The 20379-nt window shown below is 42.5% G+C and overlaps 1 long non-coding RNA gene across 1 annotated transcript in view; it reads right to left on the reverse strand.

Moving 5' to 3' along the window:
• Window positions 1-1561: 1561 nt before the first annotated feature.
• The window catches only part of LOC133378344 (uncharacterized), a 29698-nt gene continuing 10880 nt past the window's right edge, over window positions 1562-20379 (reverse strand). The window contains exons 3-4 of the long non-coding RNA XR_009760968.1: window positions 13650-13765; window positions 1562-1920 (exon numbers count right to left, since the gene is read on the reverse strand). This is a non-coding gene — a long non-coding RNA (uncharacterized LOC133378344). The remainder of the gene's footprint in view (window positions 1921-13649; window positions 13766-20379) is intronic.

A 20379-nucleotide genomic window follows, 5' to 3' on the forward strand; every position in this document is an offset into this window, starting at 1 on the left:
CTCTCTAATTGTGTTTATTTTTTTTTAAAAAAAATGGTCATGTGACCAGTTGAATCTTCCACTTCTCATAGATGAAGCTTAAAACAAGAACCTTTGTGGGAGCAGTGATTTAATCTGCCTGTGCTTGTTTTGCTTCCAACAGTTGCAGTGACACAGTGCATGTCTTTGTCCGTGCCAATCCATGTAGGTGGGTTGAGTATAATTACCCATACTGGAATCTGGCCAGGACATTGGTTTGAACATTCCTATTTTCACACACTTTACAGAGAGAGCTTGAATATATCAAAGCTGCCAAGGGTCCAATTTCACAGTTTATTCAAAACAGCCCCACCGGCACTAAACTTTCCACCACCACCATGTGACTGTATTGACTGGGATGGAAAAAGTGCTACTCCTGAATTGCCAATATGATTTTCAGTGGTAAAGTTTAACACTCTCTGTGTACAACCTATTGTATTCTATAATAGGGGCTGATCTCATCACATCTCAAAGCTGGATCTGTAGGAAATAAGGTAATTTTCTGAACAATTCATTACGAACCCGGTATATAGGTTAACCACGGTTGGTTAGCGTCTTCATTTACTGCTGTTCTTGCAATAAGTAGCAGAAGAAGAGGTGATGGATCTTATACCTCAGTCCTAAGTGATTTCAGTTTGCAATAAGCCTCTTTGAGTTTGCTGAAATTTATTTCTGTATAAGCAGATTTTAGTAGTGAAGACGAGCAATGGGGAGAATCTAGTGTACTTTCATTTGTCACAGGCCAGTTGGGCTAAAGATTGGTTCCCTAAGGCAGGTGTGTTTAAGTATGTACAGTTAAGATGACTTTATATGAATTAGTTACCCTTTAACATCCTTTATAGCCATCTTGTTATAGTCAAGAATGGTTTATTAATTAATTAATTAATTAATTTGTATCCCACCCTTTCTCTTAGCAGGAGCCCAGGGCGGCAAACAAAGCACTAAAAACACTTTAAAACATCGTAAAAACAAATCTTAAAATACATTAAAACAAAACAGTGTTAAAAACATTTTTTAAAAAAAAAAACTTTAAAAAAGGGTTAAATATTATTAAAAAACATATTAAGCAATTCTAACACAGACGCAGACTGGGATAGGTCTCAACCTAAAAGGCTTGTTGAAAGAGGAAAGTCTTCAAAAGGCGCCGAAAAGATAGCAAAGATGGCGCCTGCCTAATATTCAAAGGGAGGGAATTCCACAGGGTAGGTGCCGCCACACTAAAGGTCCATTTCCTATATTGTGCAGAATGAACCTCCTGATAAGATGGTATCTGCAGGAGGCCCTCACCTGCAGAGCGCAGTCATCGACTGGGCATATAAGGGGTAAGACGGTCTTTCTGGTATCCTGGTCCCGAGCTGTATAGGGCTTTGTACACCAAAACTAGATCCTTGAACTTGGCCCGGTAGCAAATGGGCAGCCAGGGTTGTGAAAGAGTACTTTGTCAATCTTCTGTGATTGTATGGAGACATGAATGAATGAACAAATCTTTATTTTTACCCCGCCCTTTTTCCAAAGCTGGAACTCAGGGCGGCTTACAGATAAAACAACATATGATTAAAAGCATACAAAAATATACAATTAAAATACAATTAAACTATTCACGACATGCAATAGTAGTACTTCCTCCAGCAGTCATGTGGTGATAATCCTCTATCAGTTCAAAGGTCAAGTAGGATATGAAATACCTTGGCCTGAGACCCTGGAGTGCTGCTGCCAGTCAGAGTAGACAATACTGGGCCAGATCTGGCCTGGTATAAGGCACATATACCTGGATCTGCTGCACTGTCTGCACAACAGCAGGTGGTGTGCCTATAGCTGCATTGATGGAAGCAACCTGATTTCCCCAGCTGGTAGGCGAGAGCACATTCTAGGCGGCATCCACATCACCCTCTTGTCTATTACCTGTTTGGAGGAGGGAGAAAAGTTGGACTATGACAATTAGTGTATAAGAGAGTAGTGTCACACAGACATACTTTACATCTGCAGTCCAGCAGCACTTCCAGTGAGCAGCAAAAGTGGATATTAATCTCCACCTTGTTTGCAGTACAGTAGTGATAGGATGTTTTCAGGCTTCTGGTAAGAGTAGTCACTGCTACTTATTTATTTATTTATTATTTGATTTATATCCCACCCTTCATCCCAGCAGGAGCTGGGACGTACCTGTTCATTTTAAGATAAAACACAGTTGAGGCTTAGAGGGCTGCCCTTAAGGTTGGTCTGGAAGCTGCAGCTAACACAGAATGTTGAGGCTAGGCTGTTATTAGGAGTGACCTACCGCCAGTATGTAATACTGTTTGTTAAGGGATATGCTACACTGTCTGCCAATTAGCTACTTGGCCAAGTTTAAGGTTTTAAAGTTCCTATATAAAGGCATAAACAGGCTAGACCAGTTTACCTAAAATTATTTCCCTTTATCATCCTGCCTGAATTTTTTGGTCATCAAGCGAGGCCTTCTTGTGGGTGCCACACACACGCTGGGAGTTTAAGGAGTCCTGGAACAGAACTTTTAGCGCAGTAGCATTCACACTTTGCACAGAACTATCTCAGGAGAGCTGGACAGGTGATGGACGCCTCCAACAATGCTTGTTGGTCAGTTGTAGCAATGGATTTGGAATGGAAAGGCCAGCTGTCTCCAGTTCAAAAGTCTGGTTCACACACACAAAAAAGAATGAAATAAAACAGAATGGTAGAAGAAGAGCTAACCTACATTTTTCTGCCATTTGCCTATCCTTGGAGTGATTTGGAGGAAATATACTACTTGTTCTTCCTGTGCCAGATGATTGGGTTTTGGTGGATGATCTACACATGCAGTCTATGGGCTCATCTGTTTTTCTTTAGTTTGCATTATGATGTTACGCTGTCCCTTACAGGCTTCTAGATGCTTGCCAAAATATCAGATGCATATAACTATGGATTCACTAATAGGCAAAAAAAACCTTGCAGTTTAAGAATGTACCTATAGCCAACAGATATTTCTATCAAACTTTAAAAAGCAGGGAAATGGGGCGGCTATAGTGAATGCACCAGGGAAGCAGGAGACCTGACCTCCTCTCTGAGATACTGCCCTACAAATTTGTAAAAATGAAAACACAATTGGGGTTGGTCTTTCACAGTCTAATCCACTTCCTGTGTAGCTTGGAAGAATTTGGTAATGTGCCTCTGAGCATATGGTGAGTGGTGGCAATCTGCCATCTCCAAAGATAGAGAATTACATTTTGTATGTTTGTTGGTGTTGCTTTGCTTGGTCTTACTTTGTTTGTTGGTCTTACTTTGCTTCTTTTCTGTGTTACGACAGTTTATACAGAAAATCTAACCTAGAAAAAATATTTCTCTCATTATTCAACCTGTGTCAAATTTATTTTTATTAATTTCAAAGCCTTTTTATTGGTCAATGTCATATGATGGTGAAAATAGCCTTTTGTTTTTCATACTGGAGGTTATATCCTATTTCTATTTTGGGTCCATTAACAATTGAATCTGAAATTGCAGTTTGATGTAAAATTAGACTGGTTATAATATGTTACTACTTATTTATTTATTATTTATTATTATATCCCGCCCTTCCTCCCAGCAGGATTCCAGGGCGGCAAACAGAAACGCTAAAAGCACTTTAAAACATCGTAGAAAGACATTAAAATGCATTAAAACAAAACAATGTTAAAAGCATTTTTAAAAAAGGTTTAAAAACATCTTTTTTAAAAAAAATGGTAATGACTCTAGCTGTTGGAAAAAACAAACTTGTCCTGCTCAAGATGCATGTTTTCAGATTGCTATGCTTAAACCACTCCATTTAAGGAAAGGCAGGCATGGTCAATTAAAAATATAGAGCATACCTAGAATTTTGCTAGAATATATTTCACCTCCCACTGTTTTATCTTGTGCAATCTGAGACACTCCTCATGTCCATTGGAAACTATTCTGCAAAATAGTCAGTGCCATTATTCCACAATTGTTTCTAGAGTTTTCTTAGTGTTGCCAAGTGTTGCTATACTTCACATATTCACAGAAACAGAAGCAAAAGAAAATGATTTCGTATAGGAAACTTCACTAACATTCCAAAGTAAATCAAACATATTTAAAGTGACTATCTGAACTATATCAACTGTCTTAATATTGTTGCTTCCTCCCTGCTAAAACAAGATCAGCACAGCACGTTTTGTTTCTGTTATTTGGGCTGATTGCAGATGTTGCACCATTCCCCATATTCTCAGAGGCACATGTTACCAAATTCTTCCAAGCTACACAGGAAATGGATTGGTCTGTGAAAGACCAACCCAAATTGTGTTTACATTTTGACAACTTTGTAGGGCAGTACAATATCTCAGAGAGGAGGTCATGTCTCCTGCTCCCCCAGTGCATTTACTATAGCTGCCCAATTTCCCTGCTTTTTAAAGTTTGATAGAAATATATGTTGGCTATAGGTACATTCCTAAGCAGTTAGGGTTTTTTTTTTGCCTATTACTGAATTTCTCTGCTTTTTAATCCAGGAAGTAAGAAATGGGATCCTGTGCAAGTTTGCTGAGAATGGATTGATCATTTGCATGCTTATTGAGTTCAGTGGGATTTACTCCTCTGCAATCATGCTTAGTATAGGTAACCATAAAACTGACCATGGGGGAGAGAAGAAAAGGGAGGGAGGACTGGAGTGGGCAGGGGAGGAGGAAGAAGGAAGAGGGGAGGAAAGGAAGAAGGGAGGAGGAAGGGAGAGGAGAGGGGAAGGAGGGGAAGGGCAGGTCTGATCATTCATTCATTCATTCATTCATTCATTCATTCATTCATTTATTGCATTTGTATACAGCCCCACAGCCGAAGCTCTCTGGGCAGTTTACAACAATTAAAAATATTAAAAACAAACATACAAATTTAAAAACACATTTTTTAAAAAGCAATTTAAAAACACATGCTAAAATGCCTGGGAGAAGAGGAAAGTCTTGACCTGGTGCTGAAAAGATAACAGTGTTGGCACCAGGCATACCTCGTCAGGGAGTTCATTCCATAATTTGGGGGTCACCACTGAGAAAGCCCTCTCCCTTGTGGCCATCCTACGAACTTCCCTCGGAGTAGGCACCCGGAGGAGGGCCTTGGATGTGGAGCGTAGTGTACGGGTGGGTTCATGTTGGGTGAGGCGGTCCATCAGGTATTGTGGTCCTGAGCGATGTAAGGCTTTATAGGTTAAAACCAGCACCTTGAATTGAGCTCGGAAACATACAAGCAGCCAATGCAAGTGGGCCAGAATCGGTTTTATAAGTTCAAACAATCTGGTCCCTGTTCCAATCAGGCCACTGCATTTTGCACAAGATGCAGCTTCCGAACCGTCTTCAAAGGCAGCCCCACATAGAGCGCATTGCAGTAATCTCACTTGGAGGTTACCAGAGCATGGACAATTGAAGCCAGGTTATCCCTGTTGAGATAGGGGCATAGCTGAGCCACCAAAGTTGGTAGAAGGCACTCCGTGCCACCGAGGCTACTTGAGCCTCAAGTGACAGAGATGGTTCTAGGATAAGCCCCAAGCTACGAACTTGCTCCTTCAGGGGGAGTGCAATCCCATCCAGGACAGGTTGGACATCCACCATTTGAATGCTTACTGAGTTTAGTGGGATTCATGATGGAGATTTTTTTATTTTCTCCTGTGGGATCTTTGCTGGGGGTCCTTTAAGTAAATTAAAGACACAGGCTTAAAGCAAAAAGGTAGGCCTTTATTTCTACATGCATATGCAGGGTCAGACCCCCTCCCCCCAGAAAGTCTGGAGAGGACTGCGAAGAGATACAGTCTGCATAGATCCTTTATACCTTATTGAATACACATGTGACATCAGTTTACCAATCCCCTAAGTTCTTCGTAACAGTTCTTCCCTCTTGAAATATTTGCAACAAACCAGATAGCTTTATTTTAATGAATTCATGGATATTCATAGTTTTACAGATACCTCCTATCTCACTGTGTTCACGTCTTGTTTAGATTGATGTTAATCTGTCCCCTTGACTGATATTGCCCCTATTCTACTGTCACATGTCATTACTGATGATCTTAAGAACATAAGAACATAAGAAGAGCCTGCTGGATCAGGCCAGTGGCCCATCTAGTCCAGCATCCTGTTCTCACAGTGGCCAACCAGGTGCCTGGGGGAAGCCCACAAGCAGGACCCGAGTGCAAGAACACTCTCCCCTCCTGAGTCTTCCGGCAACTGGTTTTCAGAAGCATGCTGCCTCTGACTAGGGTGGCGGAGCACAGCCATCATGGCTAGAAGCCATTGATAGCCCTGTCCTCCATGAATTTGTCTAATCTTCTTTTAAAGCCATCCAAGCTGGTGGCCATTACTAAATCTTATGGGAGCAAATTCCATAGTTTACCTATGCGCTGAGTAAAGAAGTACTTCCTTTTGTCTGTCCTGAATCTTCCAACATTCAGCTTCTTTGAATGTCCACGAGTTCTAGTATTATGAGAGAGGGAGAAGAACTTTTCTCTATCCACTTTCTCAACGCCATGCATAATTTTATACACTTCTATCATGTCTCCTCTGACCCGCCTTTTCTCTAAACTAAAAAGCCCCAAATGCTGCAACCTTTCCTCATAAGGGAGTCGCTCCATCCCCTTGATCATTCCGGTTGCCCTCTTCTGAACCTTTTCCAACTCCATAATATCCTTTTTGAGATGAGGCGACCAGAACTGTACACAGTATTCCAAATGTGGCCACACCATAGATTTATACAACGGCATTATGGTATCAGCTGTTTTATTTTCAATACCTTTCCTAATGATCTCTAGCATGGAATTTGCCTTTTTCACAGCTGCCGCACACTGGGTCGACATTTTCATCGTGCTGTCCACTACAACCCCAAGGTCTCTCTCCTGGTCGGTCACTGCCAGTTCAGACCCCATGAGCGTATATGTGAAATTAAGATTTTTTGCTCCAATAGGCATCATTTTACACTTGTTTATATTAAATTGCATTTGCCATTTTCCCTCCCATTCACTCAGTTTGGAGAGGTCCTTTTGGAGCTCTTCGCAATCCCTTTTTGTTTTAACAACCATGAACAATTTAGTGTCGTCAGCAAACTTGGCCACTTCACTGCTCACTCCTAATTCTAGGTCATTAATGAACAAGTTGAAAAGTACAGGTCCCAATACCGATCCTTGAGGGACTCCACTTTCTACAGCCCTCCATTGGGAGAACTGTCCATTTATTCCTACTCTCTGCTTTCTGCTTCTTAACCAATTCCTTATCCACAAGAGGACCTCTCCTCTTATTTCATGACTGCTAAGCTTCCTCAGAAGTCTTTGGTGAGGTACCTTGTCAAATGCTTTTTGAAAGTCTAAGTACACTATGTCCACTGGATCACCTCTATCTATATGCTTGCTGACACTCTCAAAGAATTCTAGTAGGTTACTGAGATGGGACTTTCCCTTGCAGAAGCCATGATGGCTCTGCTTCAGCAAGGCTTGTTCTTCTATGTGCTTAGTTAATCTAGCTTTAATCATACTTTCTACCAGTTTTCCAGGGAGAGAAGTTAAGCTAACTGGCCTGTAATTTCCAGGATCCCCCCTGGATCCCTTTTTGAAGATTGGCGTTACATTTGCCACTTTCCAGTCCTCAGGCACGGAGAAGGACCTGAGGGACAAGTTACATATTTTAGTTAGCAGATCAGCAATTTCACATTTGAGTTCTCTGAGAACTCTCGGGTGGATGCCATCCGGGCCCGGTGATTTGTCAGTTTTTATATTGTCTATTAAGCCTAGAACTTCCTCTCTCGTTACCACTATTTGTCTCAGTTCCTCAGAATCCCTTCCTGCAAATGTTCTATATCTTCCACTGTGAAGACAGATGCGAAAAATCAGTTAGCTTCTCTGCAATCTCCTGATCGTTCTTTAGTACACCTTTGACTCCCTTATCATCCAAGGGTCCAATTGTCTCCCTAGATGGTCTCCTGCTTTGAATGTATTTATAGAATTTTTTGTTGTTGGTTTTTATGTTCTTAGCAATGTGCTCCTCAAATTCTTTTTTAGCATCCCTTATTGTCTTCTTGCATTTCTTTTGCCAGATGCAAAGCAAAGATGCATCACTGAACACTAAAGTCAGGATCATTCAGACCATGGTATTCCCGATCTCTATGTATGGATGTGAAAGTTGGACAGTGAAAAAAGCGGATAAGAAAAATAAACTCATTTGAATTGTGGTGTTGGAGGAGAGCTTTGCGGATACCATGGACTGCGAAAAAGACCAATAATTGGTTGTTAGAACAAATTAAACCAGAACTATCACTAGAAGCTAAAATGATGAAACTGAGGTTATCCTACTTTGGACACATAATGCGAAGACATGATTTATTAGAAAAGATAATAATGCTGGGAAAAACAGAAGGGAGTAGAAAAAGCGGAAGGCCAAACAAGAGATGGCTTGATTCCTGCAAATGTTAGTTCAGGTTCAGGGATCTGCCCTATATCTTCTACTGTAAAGACAGATGCAAAGAATTCATTTAGCTTCTCTGCAATCTCCTGATCGTTCTTTAGTACACCTTTGACTCCCTTATCATCCAAGGGTCCAATCGCCTCCCTAGATGGTCTCCTGCTTTGAATGTATTGATAGATTTTTTTGTTGTTGGTTTTTATGTTCTTAGCAATGTGCTCCTCAAATTCTTTTTTAGCATCCCTTATTGTCTTCTTGAATTTCTTTTGCCAGAGTTTGTGTTCCTTTTTACTTTCTTCATTCGGACAAGATTTCCATTTTCTGAAGGAAGACTTTTTGCCTGTAAGAGCTTCCTTGACTTTGCTCGTTAACCATGCTGGCATCTTCTTGGCCCTGGTGGCACCTTTTCTGATTTGCAGTATGCACTCCAGTTGAGTTTCTAATATAGTGTTTTTAAATAACTTCCAAGCATTTTCGAGTTATGTGACCCTCTGGACTTTGTTTTTCAGCTTTCTTTTTACCAATCCCCTCATTTTTGTGAAGTTTCCTCTTTTGAAGTCAAATGTGACAAAACAAATCTTGTACTGTTTGAAACCAATGTATACCATACATTCAATTCTATCACAGCTCCTGACCAGTCAAGCTGGTCAAGAACATCTCTAGAATGTTACAACATGTTCCTTTTGAGTGATACCATGAGGCCAGGCCAAGTTTTTGGTTCACATAGAATGACTGGAAGTTTCCATGTGAAATTCTGCTTGCAACTACTTTGCTATAGAGAAAGATTAATTTTAAATCACTAGACTATAGCTGAAAGCCACACAATATAAAGGATGATTAGGGAACACAGTAAAGAGAAAGGGGTCATTCTGAGCCAGCCACTCTCCATTAAACACAGAGGGATAAGGAGGTGGCCCACACACTTATTACATTTATGGAATAAAATTATACATATCATGCTATTATAAAAATCAGTATCAAGCTAAAATTTTATCTCATTTCCACTTTGATTCTATTATGAAGACTTTTCCCATACGAAACCAGGACTCTCTAATAATCTGCTTTCCCAAGATCAAATAATAAAAAAGTATATTAATCAAGAGATTGTACGCATTGGCTTAACAATACCAAATTAATGTTCTGTGGTCATGCATTAACCATTCTTGGCACGGAAAGATGCTCAGGAATTTGTAGCAAGGTGGGCTTGACCTTTTTCTGTTTTCCCTACACACAGGCTTGCTTTAATGCCTGTTGTGTATGAATGAGGGGAAATAAATCAATTTTTCCATCATTTTTCAAGGGGCCAATTTGTTTGGAGCCAGGGTGCTTAAGGGGTCCTCCATCATTTACTCCTGTGCAATCAGTGCAACTTACTCCTGTGCAATTTACTCCTGGGCTCCTGGTGGGACAAAGAGTGGAATATAAATAAATAATAAATAAATAAATAAAATCATGGTTAGGATAGGTAAAACTGACCATGGGAGGAGGGGAGAGGGAAGGGGTGAAAGAAGGGGGTTGGAAGGGGCAAAAGGGAGGTGATGGGAGGAGGTGGGGAGGGAAGGTTTGATTATGTGCATGCTTATTGAGTTAAGTGGGATTTACTCCCATGTAATCATGCTTGATAGGTAAAACTGACCATGGGGGAGGAGGAGGGGGAGGAAGGAGGAGGAGGAGAAGGAGGGGATTGGAAGGGGATAGGGGAGGGTGAAGGAAGGGCAAAGGAAGGGAGAGAGAAGGGGCAAGAGGGAGGGGATAGGAGGGAGGAAGGGAGGGCAAGTTTGATCATTTGCATACTTTCTGAGTTCAATGGGAATGACTCCTGTGCAATCATGTTTAGGATAGGTGAAACTGACCTGCGGGAGGGGCAGGGAGGGGAGGAGGAGGGCGGAAAGGGAGAGGGAGAGGGATTGGGTGGGTGGGTACTGGGCAGAGGGGAAGCCCCTTAACTTTCCAAAACATTGTGAACAGTATCATTGTTTTTCAGGATTTCCCCAACCTTTTTATTCTACAGCAGGCACATGTAGTCTCCCACCCAAATTTAAACCAAAGCTGTCACTGGCCACATCCACACCAGACCTTTATTTCATTTTAGTCAGCCATGGCTTCTCCCAAAGAATCCTGGGAAGTGTAGTTAGTGAAGGGTGATGAAAGATGGTAGGATATTGCTCTGTTCACCTCACAGAGCTCCAGTGAGAGAGGCTGATGGTTCAACCCCTCTGGCCACTGGAGCTCTGTCATGTATGCACATGCATGTACAGGACACCTGCAAGGATAGATAAATGTTATGAATGGACCTTGGACTTCCTCATGAGCATAGCTCACTAGAAATTCAAGTTCCCCGATTGTGAGAGCAGCAAAACCTTTTAGGGGAGTCACCTGCACATCACCCCTAAAGCATATATATCTCTACCCTTAACCCAATAACACACAAATAAAGTAAAATAGTTGTTTTATTAAGAGAGAAAACAAGGAAAAATATTGCAGTTTACAATTACAATTAACAATGAGCAGCATTCTAACTATTATTCATTCATTCAGCAACACTAGATAGACTAAAGCGAAGAGACTAGCCCTATGAACTCTTTCAGAATTCAGTTCACCCACACAGAGAGAAAAAGGAAAGAAAGGAGCCCCAAAGTTTGTGTATACATTTCCTGAAGAGTTGCTGCGAGTCTAAGGCTGAGAGAGAGACTTTCATATCTAGCCCAATGAGCCAGAGCTCCGCCCTTTTATAACCACCACTAGATTTGAAATATCTCACCCAGATCCTTAGCTCTGAAGCTCAGTGGTTTGTCCCAATGATGCTAGAGTACTTTGATAAGTAAGGCGGCCATTGGAGCCCTCCAAAGAGAGGAACTGTTGACCCCTTCAAACCCCTCATGATTTATACCTTTTCTAACTGAACTATCCCCAATGTAATTGTGACCAGGAAGCTGCGGATGTGACAAATAAGAACAATGAAAGAATTTAGGATCACTGGTCAAGGAATCTAGTTTTTTTCAGAAACCATTCCTCGATGAATTCCCAGATAATGACTGCAATCTCCCTATTGTGAATTCTTGATGTTTCAGATAATCACTATTCTGTCGCATCCTAAAGGTTTAGATTATCATAAACATTATGCAGACTATTTCCTTGTTTGAAAGGAGTGCCTGCTTCTTACTGGGTGACATTCCCCAAATCTTCATAAGAGTCAGGAAGTCGGTATCCTCAGGCTTTCAAGATATTTAGCTACTCAGAGGTCACAGAGAGACTGTTTTTCCAGGAATCTTTGCAGCTTTTTCCAAACTCTGGTTCACTGAGGTGAATCAAAGATTAAAGATCCCAAATATTTTATTCCTCATTACAGAAGTTCCTAGCATATTGCAATAGAAACTTTATAAGGGAAAATATTAATATTCCTCCTTCATTAAACAGCTTATATGCAGTAGTAATAAAACTTGTGTGTGCTTGCGTGGTATTTTACAACTATGACCAAAGGAAGAGGCTGATGGATCAGCCCAATGGCCCCTCTAGTCCAGCATCTCACAGTGGCCAACCAGATGCCCATGGGAAGCCCTCAAGCAAGGCCTGAGCTGCAACAGCATCCTCTTTTTGATTGCACACAAACCAACACTTCCTATGTTTACACTGCAGTGAATGGTCCTTACGTGACTCCTAAACTATCTGCCTAATATTTTTCTCACTTGATTTCATTTCCTTCCTCTCCTTTATTGATTTTTACATCCATATAACCATTCCATTTGAGTTCTTCTTTCTTATTATCCTTAACTATGAGGTTAAAGTCCTATCATTAACCTTTAGTTTTCATCATCAGAAATCTGCATAGCTCCCTCAGCAAGTAATTTTAGACTTTGAACTTACAGTCTTTTTACAATCCTTTCTTATTATATGGCAATGTATATTACTTCATTCAATTCCAATGTGGCAAGCCAGTCCTGCTACATTTGGGGGCCTCTGCTACTCATTCTGGACTTCCACCCCAAAGTCCTGCCCCAATAGCACCACTGTCCATTGCCACACCATACATCCTTAGGTATTGCTGGCTTCTTTGCATTCCATTCTCTTCACTCTTCATAGAAACCGTTTGTTACTGAGTAACTGATAATATGAGGCAGTATGTTAAAAAAACTCCTCCATTGAGAATCAGATTCAACAGAGTGAGCGAAGATCAATTTATCATGCCAACTTAAGGGCTACAATCCTGTTGACACTTCTCTGGAAGAAAGTCCTATTTAGTGGCCCAGACTGTACATAACACTAGGCCAAACCATGGTTTAGTATAAATGCATGAGTGTGCGGACTCCTGAATAAGAGATCGTGGCCATTTTGCTCCTCCTCTGGTCCTGCTGCTGCTACAATGCTGTGAGCTAACCCATGTTTTGGCTTAGCATGTCATCCAAACCCTGGGCTCATGGGTTTTTTTTCCGGACAAGCCACAAACTGTAAACTAAGAACAAACCTTGGTTACAGCTCATGGTTTGTCTGGAGCTCACAGTAGCCCAGCAGGTTTGGTGGATCCTTGGGGTGAGAATGGTAGGCACTTGATGGCATCTGGCTCAGAGGCTGAAGTCTTTGTGGATCTCAATTCAGGGGTCTCTATTTCAGAGGTCCCTGGGCCCAGTATTAGGCTCAGTATCATGAACCTGATGCTCATAAAGTAGCCTTTACTACTGTCCTTACTTCCTCTGATTTAGTGTCCATGTTGCTGCTGGTAGTGGGTCAACATGACAACAAATGCATGATGACTGCAACATCAAGTGATGATTTTCATGTGTTACTGAGCATCACAGATAAAAGACCAAAGATGGAGCAGTCAAGTTGCTTCATATAACTTTCATATCTATTCACATGTGAATAAGCCATCACACAATGCTTTTCAGTGGAATTAGTTCACAGGAATTAGTTCACATGTTTATTGATTTGATTATTCATTTACAGTGCAATCCTTTGCATGTCTGCTCAGAAGTTCAATGAGTCTTGCTCCTAGGTAAGTGTGCAGGTAATACTGCAGCCTATACATATTTTTACCCCACCTTCCAATGGTGTGGTCTATGAGATAGCTTGTTTGAAACAACGTTGTCATAAAAACAAAATAGTCAACCTTAAATAGAAGCCTATAAACACAGTATGATTAAAAATAGCATAAAACATAGCACAACAGGAGGCAGGACAAATTAATCAAATGCCTTTAAAAGCTTGGTCAAAAAAATTATTATTTTTTACCTGGTGCATGAATGCAGGTGCCTGACACATAAAGGGAAAAGATATGGGGTCCATACCATTGTCATGCATCTTCCCAGCTGTGAATGAAAAACCAGCTTGTGTAGGGTTGTTTTGAGCTGGAAAATGACAGGAGGATAAAGGGTTAAGCAGCTTCTTGTGCTTAGTCACAGCCTGGCTATTTTGGGTTCAAATAAATACAAAGGAAAGAATCATGGAACACTACTTAGTGTGCGGTTTTCATGAGCTTCGCTTGTCAGTCATCATTAAGTTTATAGTACCCAAGTGTGGAGATGTCAACCCATTTACATTTAAGAAAGCAATTAGAAGTTAGAATATTTGAGTTGTTTCCATGAAGAGGAATTTTCCTCAAAGAAGCCAAGCATTCCCTTCTGTTTGTTTGGGCCACAAAGAGTGGAAGAAATTTGTTAGTTTATATAAGCTGCCCTTTTAGCTCAAGGAAAAGCAGGATCAAAATGAAGACAAAAAATAAATTTGATTTTATTGAGGTCCTGATCATTTGAGTTATCAGAACGAAGATGGAGGAGGATTCTTCGGGGGATATTCGGATTCCCGGGGGCAGCCGTTTTCTCTGTATAATTCTGTATAATTCCCTCCCCCCCCCGGAACGACAGAACATCATCAAGCCTCGTCACTCCCAGGGTGACTTGCTCTGTGTTCATTCAGTATGTGTGGTGGCAAGAAACCCTGTGTACTAGCTGCTCAGGTTGGGGAGTGGGGCTGGATACATGATTTCGGTTTAAAGGGAAAAATGGGTGGTGGTGGAGGCAGAGTCCAACTCTTGGACCATTTCATAAGTTCTTCTCAATGTATCTTTATAACATGTGTTTCTGGGTGGATTTTTAAGGATTTCCCCTTAAAAACCTGCCTGGAAACACAATAGGACAGACCTCTGAGAACTGGGATGGGGTAGACTCCAATGGGTACGTCTGCTCCTACATCAGGAGAGTTCCTTGCCCATTGTAAGAAAATAATCGGAAGCTATTTGCTTCACAATTTATAGGGCAGCCCAGATACAGCAGTGACCCAGCAGAAGTTGCTATGATGAAAACACATGGAATACCAAGTCGAGATGCATATCCCCAAAATTTGGAAACATGCACTAACCTGAGGAATCATGATTTGCCATGGCTCCCTGTTATGTGACTACTACACCCTTGGACTTTGGGGTCTCTTTCTCACATTCTGTCTGAATGCTGCTAGTGAAATAAAGGTACACCTAGGCTTGGACACAGTGTGAAAAGGCTTTTAACAGCAACATGCCACTAATTTTAAAAACATATTACTCAGTGGTATATATCAATAATATTGTAACCGCTCCATGTCCTAGTGAGTACTGGGCCTGGCAATTTCAGGATCCTCTTCTTCCAAATACTAATAAAACAGCAGTTAATATAGGTACCCTCTGTACTCCAGAAGAAAAACATGAAACTCCACAATAACAAATATGCAACAGCCCCATAGCAGCCTTGACATTTGACAAAAATGCTGTAAAATATCCAGATTCTGGTAGATGTAGTATTTAAGTGATTCTCTCCACCCTTGTTCTCTGGTTCTTGCCCTTTCCCCAGGCAGCCTGCCCAGCCATTTCTAATCTGCTTGGACATTGTGGCCCTAGCATGCACTCCAAATATTGGTAAAACATTGTTTCCCAACAATGATGTCACTATTATCTGGAGTTGCTGGGAAACAAGGATAACTATGGGCCAAATGGCATGTGACACTAAATGCATTACTTTCAAGTTGCATTATCAACATCATGATCATCATGATCAAGATCATCATGATCAAGATCATCATATTCAATTCTAAATAGCATGTGTGTGCATGCTGCATGCACATGTGTGCATGAAGAATCTGCATTGGGACAGTGGCATGCAGGAAAGGATTGGGGTAAACTGTTTTCTCTCCTCACCATAGTCCTTATGAAAATCTCCCTTCCTGAGTCTGCTACTGGTCTCAGGAGGGAAGATCTCAGTATTGGCGTTCCTTCTGAGGCTAATAGCATCTTGGTGAGGGAAATGCAGGTGGGCCATTTTCATTCTGGCCATGATAGGGGAGGAAAGGGGTGAAAAACCCCTCCCTGTCTGCTATGGTCCTCATCCTGATGGGCTTGCTATTTAAGAGCAGGGGGGGGAAATAGAACTTGAAATGGCATAACAGATGCATTTACTTGTAAGTAAAGAAGTAAACTTTTATTATAGCCGTCCAACAGGACAAACTCAGCAGCTAGGAAAGAGCAGAATCTAGTTCAGGTGGTCTTACGATGCAAGGGAGTAGCAACAATACTATAAATCCAGTCTGAGAGCAAAGGCCAAGGTCAAGAGTAGCAAGAGTTCCAAGGCTGCACGGGAGCTGAGAAGTTGTTCCAACAATTTTCCCTGCCTACCCATCAAGCTTTTAAGTACAGGCATATAAGGCTCAGGTACTTGTGAGAATCTCTGTCCCTGCAGGAATTCCTGGCCTGAAGGTGACATTTTTTCTCAGGGGTATGAGTCTCCTCCTTTCATTATGGAATACAAAGCTACAAAAGCCACAGATTGAAACAGTCTTTCACACATTTTAAGAGGCTTAACTTGAGGTAATTGAATCACAGTAGATCCCAGCTCCTGGACCTCTATGAGAGCTGGGATTTGAAGTTTTCCTGCACTTGGGTCTTTTCCAACTTGGATGGGCATGTTTTAACCAGATGCCCCGCCTTCCTGAATATAGGCACAGTCCTTCCTTCCAACAGTTCTCTTTCTCCGCCTCTGACCATGCCCCCCCCAGCTGCATGGGCTCCATCCCTGGCAGCATTGAGGTTCCCACTACGGGGGTGATGTGGGTGTGGGGGAGAAACATGAAAGGCAAGGTTCGAGCCACCTCAGGTTTACGCTCCTGGCAACAACCTTCAAGTCTGCTGTCTATCTGCAGGCACAGCTAGACTAGCTCTGGGAAAGTATTCGGCTGTGAGGTGTGTGCCAACTCATCCAGGACTTCTCCACTGAGACCACTGTGATATATGTACATTAAACTTAACTCATTAAAGTCCATCTCCTGGGCCAGGGTACAAAAGGTGTTTTTGTAAGTCACCACAGAGTTCTTCCCTTGCTTCAGGTTTCCCAGTTGACAGGAGACAGTGTCCTTTCTCTGGGGGTCTCAAAAGATTTTTGCCACGGCTTCAATGAAGTAGGTACACTGGGTCAACATGGGGTCATTCCAGAGCAACAACAGGGTGGCCCATTGGGCAGCCTCACTCTCTAGGAGGCTGATCACAAAGGCCACCTTCAACGAGTTGTTAGGGAATTCTGATTGCTACACTTGTATGTAGAGCTCGCACTGGGCTATGAACGTGGCAAACTGCTCTAACTTCCCACCATAGCAGACTGCCATCCCACTGGCGTCTTGACTCAGGGCGTGGCCATGGGAAGGACAGGGCCTTGACCTCGCTGGATAGTATTCATCTGAGCTCTCAACTGAGTCACTTGGCGATGCAAGGTCTGGTACTCAGTCCGAAGGACTGGGTTTTGGTTTGAAGGCTCTGTAGTTCCATTAACAAGGACTCAAACCTCTCTAGTAGCCCTCCTCTGCTCTGTCGCTCACTTCCACTCCTTCCAACATTGGGGTGTCGGTTGGAAGAGGTGGTGGCTGAGTCAAACTGTCCTGCCTGAAGTTGAGAGACTCAGACTCAACAGTGTTTTTTTTTTAATTAAAGTAATAGACAGCTACAATGCAGAGCGCCTCATGAAACTAGCTACTCTTTCTAGGAACTTAGCTTCTAACACTAGCTAAGCATGACTTTGTGACTACAAATGTTGACTCAGCAACTTGGTTCCCTCCCCCCCTCCCCCCGAGTCTGCTGATCCTCTTTAGTTGAGTCTGTTGAATTTCCCACTTCGAGCGTCTTTGAGAGCGGGGCAAAAGTGGAGCCTTGGCCAATTTATCATCTTCCTCCTCCAACGGAGGGGGCTGCTAACTGTCAGTTCAGGCATGGCAGATGGAGGTATTCCCAGCTAGGAAGCATCAGACAGGCCTGGCTGAGCTTCTGCACGGGGGTCTGGAGTTGCGGGAGCTGTGGAGTCCAAGTCCGTTCCACTGCCAGCCCCCTCCCCAAGTGATTTGTCCCAGTCCGCGTCCTCATCCTCTGACTTGCCCCTGCCCGACCACTCTCGCCCGGTGGGGGTCATAACATAGCCCTCCCCCCATTTGTCACCAGTCAGATATCCCCATCCTCCATGGGTCACAAGCCTTCTTTTCCTCCCTCCCTCCATGGCTCACCACCCAGCTCTCTCCCCCTGGGTCCTGTGTTCCTCCTCCCCTCCTACCATGGGTTCCCCTCCCTCCAGCTCACAGGCCCCCCTCCCTCCCATAGACCTCTCCCCTCACTCACGGGTCTCCTCCATGGGTTCCCCTTCCTCCCTCTCTCCCACTGACCAACCCACCAAGGGCCAGGGCCAGCTACCACAAGGCAGCTCACTTATCTCTGTCAATGCCCTACTAGCTCCCTGACCTGCTCACTGTTGCAGCTGCTGCCACCACTGGCCACCCTGGGTGTCGCTGCCACTGGGCGGTGGGTGCCAGGTGCCAGACACCTCCTGCACCACTGTTGCTGCTGCCATTAGGCACCTCACATGACTCATGCACCAGCTCCAGCAGGTACCTAGTGCGATTGGCATGCTGCCACCACCGCTGAGTGCCTCAAGCGAGCAGTGGCACCATCGCTGCCCCACCTTGCAGCATCATGCTATGTGTGAACGCTTATGAAACTATTACATAGGAAGAAATGTTTGTTGTCTGTGTTTTTTATTCAGTTCTCATTGCTAAGAATTATGATTAAAACTTGTGAGCATATTTAGCCACAGAATTCTGAATTCAGTATTATTACCATTATTCCACCTGCTACTCACAAACAATAATAAGCAAACTGCTTGTGTGGTTATACTTTACAATTACAATTTTTACTATTATTATTAGCCAGCCCACCCAACCATGTGTGCGCATTAGCCAGCATTCTGAGTTATGAATTATTATTATTATTATTTCCAACTGCTAACCACATTAAACATTAATGCTCTAACTTCCCACCTAACTTTGCCACGCCCTGAGTCAAGACGCCAGTGGGATGCCAGTCTGCTATGGTGGGAAGTTAGAGCACATTAACATTAAATAATATTTTATTTTTCCCTCCCTCATTACTGCTGTTGGCAATCTGCCCCCTATATGACAGGGTCTTTTTAAAAAAAACATTTCCTGGAAAAAGCAAATTTTAAAAGTGGCTGGCATAAAAACTCCTGGCGCTACATACCTGAAACAAAACTATTATGTCTGTTTTAATTTTAAAGTTTTTTAAAGGTGATTAGCATGAAAACCTCTGGAGGCATCCACCTGCAACATGGCAGCTTCAATTCCCAGTATAGTAGGCATCATGTCTCCAAATTTCATGTCTCTAGGTCAAATACTAAGAAAATTATGGCCATTTTGGTTTGGTAAGTCAATGGGATTTTCAGAGATTTGTAATATCTGGATTGTGATCTGGATTTAGATCTGAATCAGGTCTGAATCTATCCAGACTGGATTGGGCCTGAAAAGAGCGGGGGTGGGGGGTGGGGGGAATATATGCACAGCCCTAAAGAACAATCATACATCAAGATTCAACAGTAAGTCAGACAATACTATAAGCTTGGTATTAAAGGCTGGTAAATGCCTGATGTGTCATGGTCCTGGACCAGGACTCCTCAGGGGTAGAATCCTCTGGCAGCTGTGGCTCTGAGGAGGATATTGGTCCACTTCCTGATCTAACACATGCAGGTCTGTCATCATGGGTACTGCCTCCCCTCCCTTGAGCCCTGAGGAGAGATCCCCACAGCTGGAAACCCCAATACCCTAAAGGAGCCTGTTGCAGATGAGGGCACCAGCCTTTTAACTGGCCAGGAGGCAGTATTCAGGAGGTGGGGCCTCCAGTCAATGATGATCTGTCTCTGCTACAAAACTCAGGCCATATTCCAGGACCTTGCTGAGACAATTTTATATTTGGCCTCAGCTGCAGGAGTACTGAGTGTGGTCCTGAACCTACTGCTGCAATTTATAGGGCAGGGAGAGAGAAAAAGGACAGATATAAAGGCAATGCAATTAGGAAAGCGAAGAATTAAAGTGATGGAACCGATTCCTAGAGAGCAGAAACTAACCACATAGAAGGAAATGGTTCAAACAATTAATACAGACCATAACTAGTCAGAATAGCAGTGCAATAGGCTATCTGCACCTGGGGAAAGTTTACAGCTATTTTTCAGAGATAAAAAGTAGGATTTTCTGAGCATTGCAGAGAGGTTAAAAAAAGGATGTTGAATAGGGAAAATGTGGGAGGAAGATGTTTTGTTCACAAAACATCATTCAGATGCCCCATAAAAATGATTGAACAAAGCATGGGGATTCCAAAATAAATGCAGAAGCAGCCACAGTGAGCATTTTTTTTTAACCACCCCACCCCTGAAAAATAAATAAATAAAAAAATCAGGCAGTGCAGTCGTCACATTTCAAGTTTTTACTCAAAAAATACTAGCGAATGGTGCAGAGATAAACAAATACCTGAGCCATTTTTTCCTGGTCATTTCCCCCGCTGCTGCTCATGGTATCATTGATCAGACATCACAGTTCCCTCACTTTACTATCCATAACATTTTGAATAACCTGGTACTTTTTAATTGCTTTTCCCCTCTTCCCTTTTTCATTCCCT

Source organism: Rhineura floridana, chromosome 2 (genome assembly GCF_030035675.1).
Source record: "Rhineura floridana isolate rRhiFlo1 chromosome 2, rRhiFlo1.hap2, whole genome shotgun sequence".
Classification (NCBI taxonomy): Eukaryota; Metazoa; Chordata; class Lepidosauria; order Squamata; family Rhineuridae; genus Rhineura; species Rhineura floridana.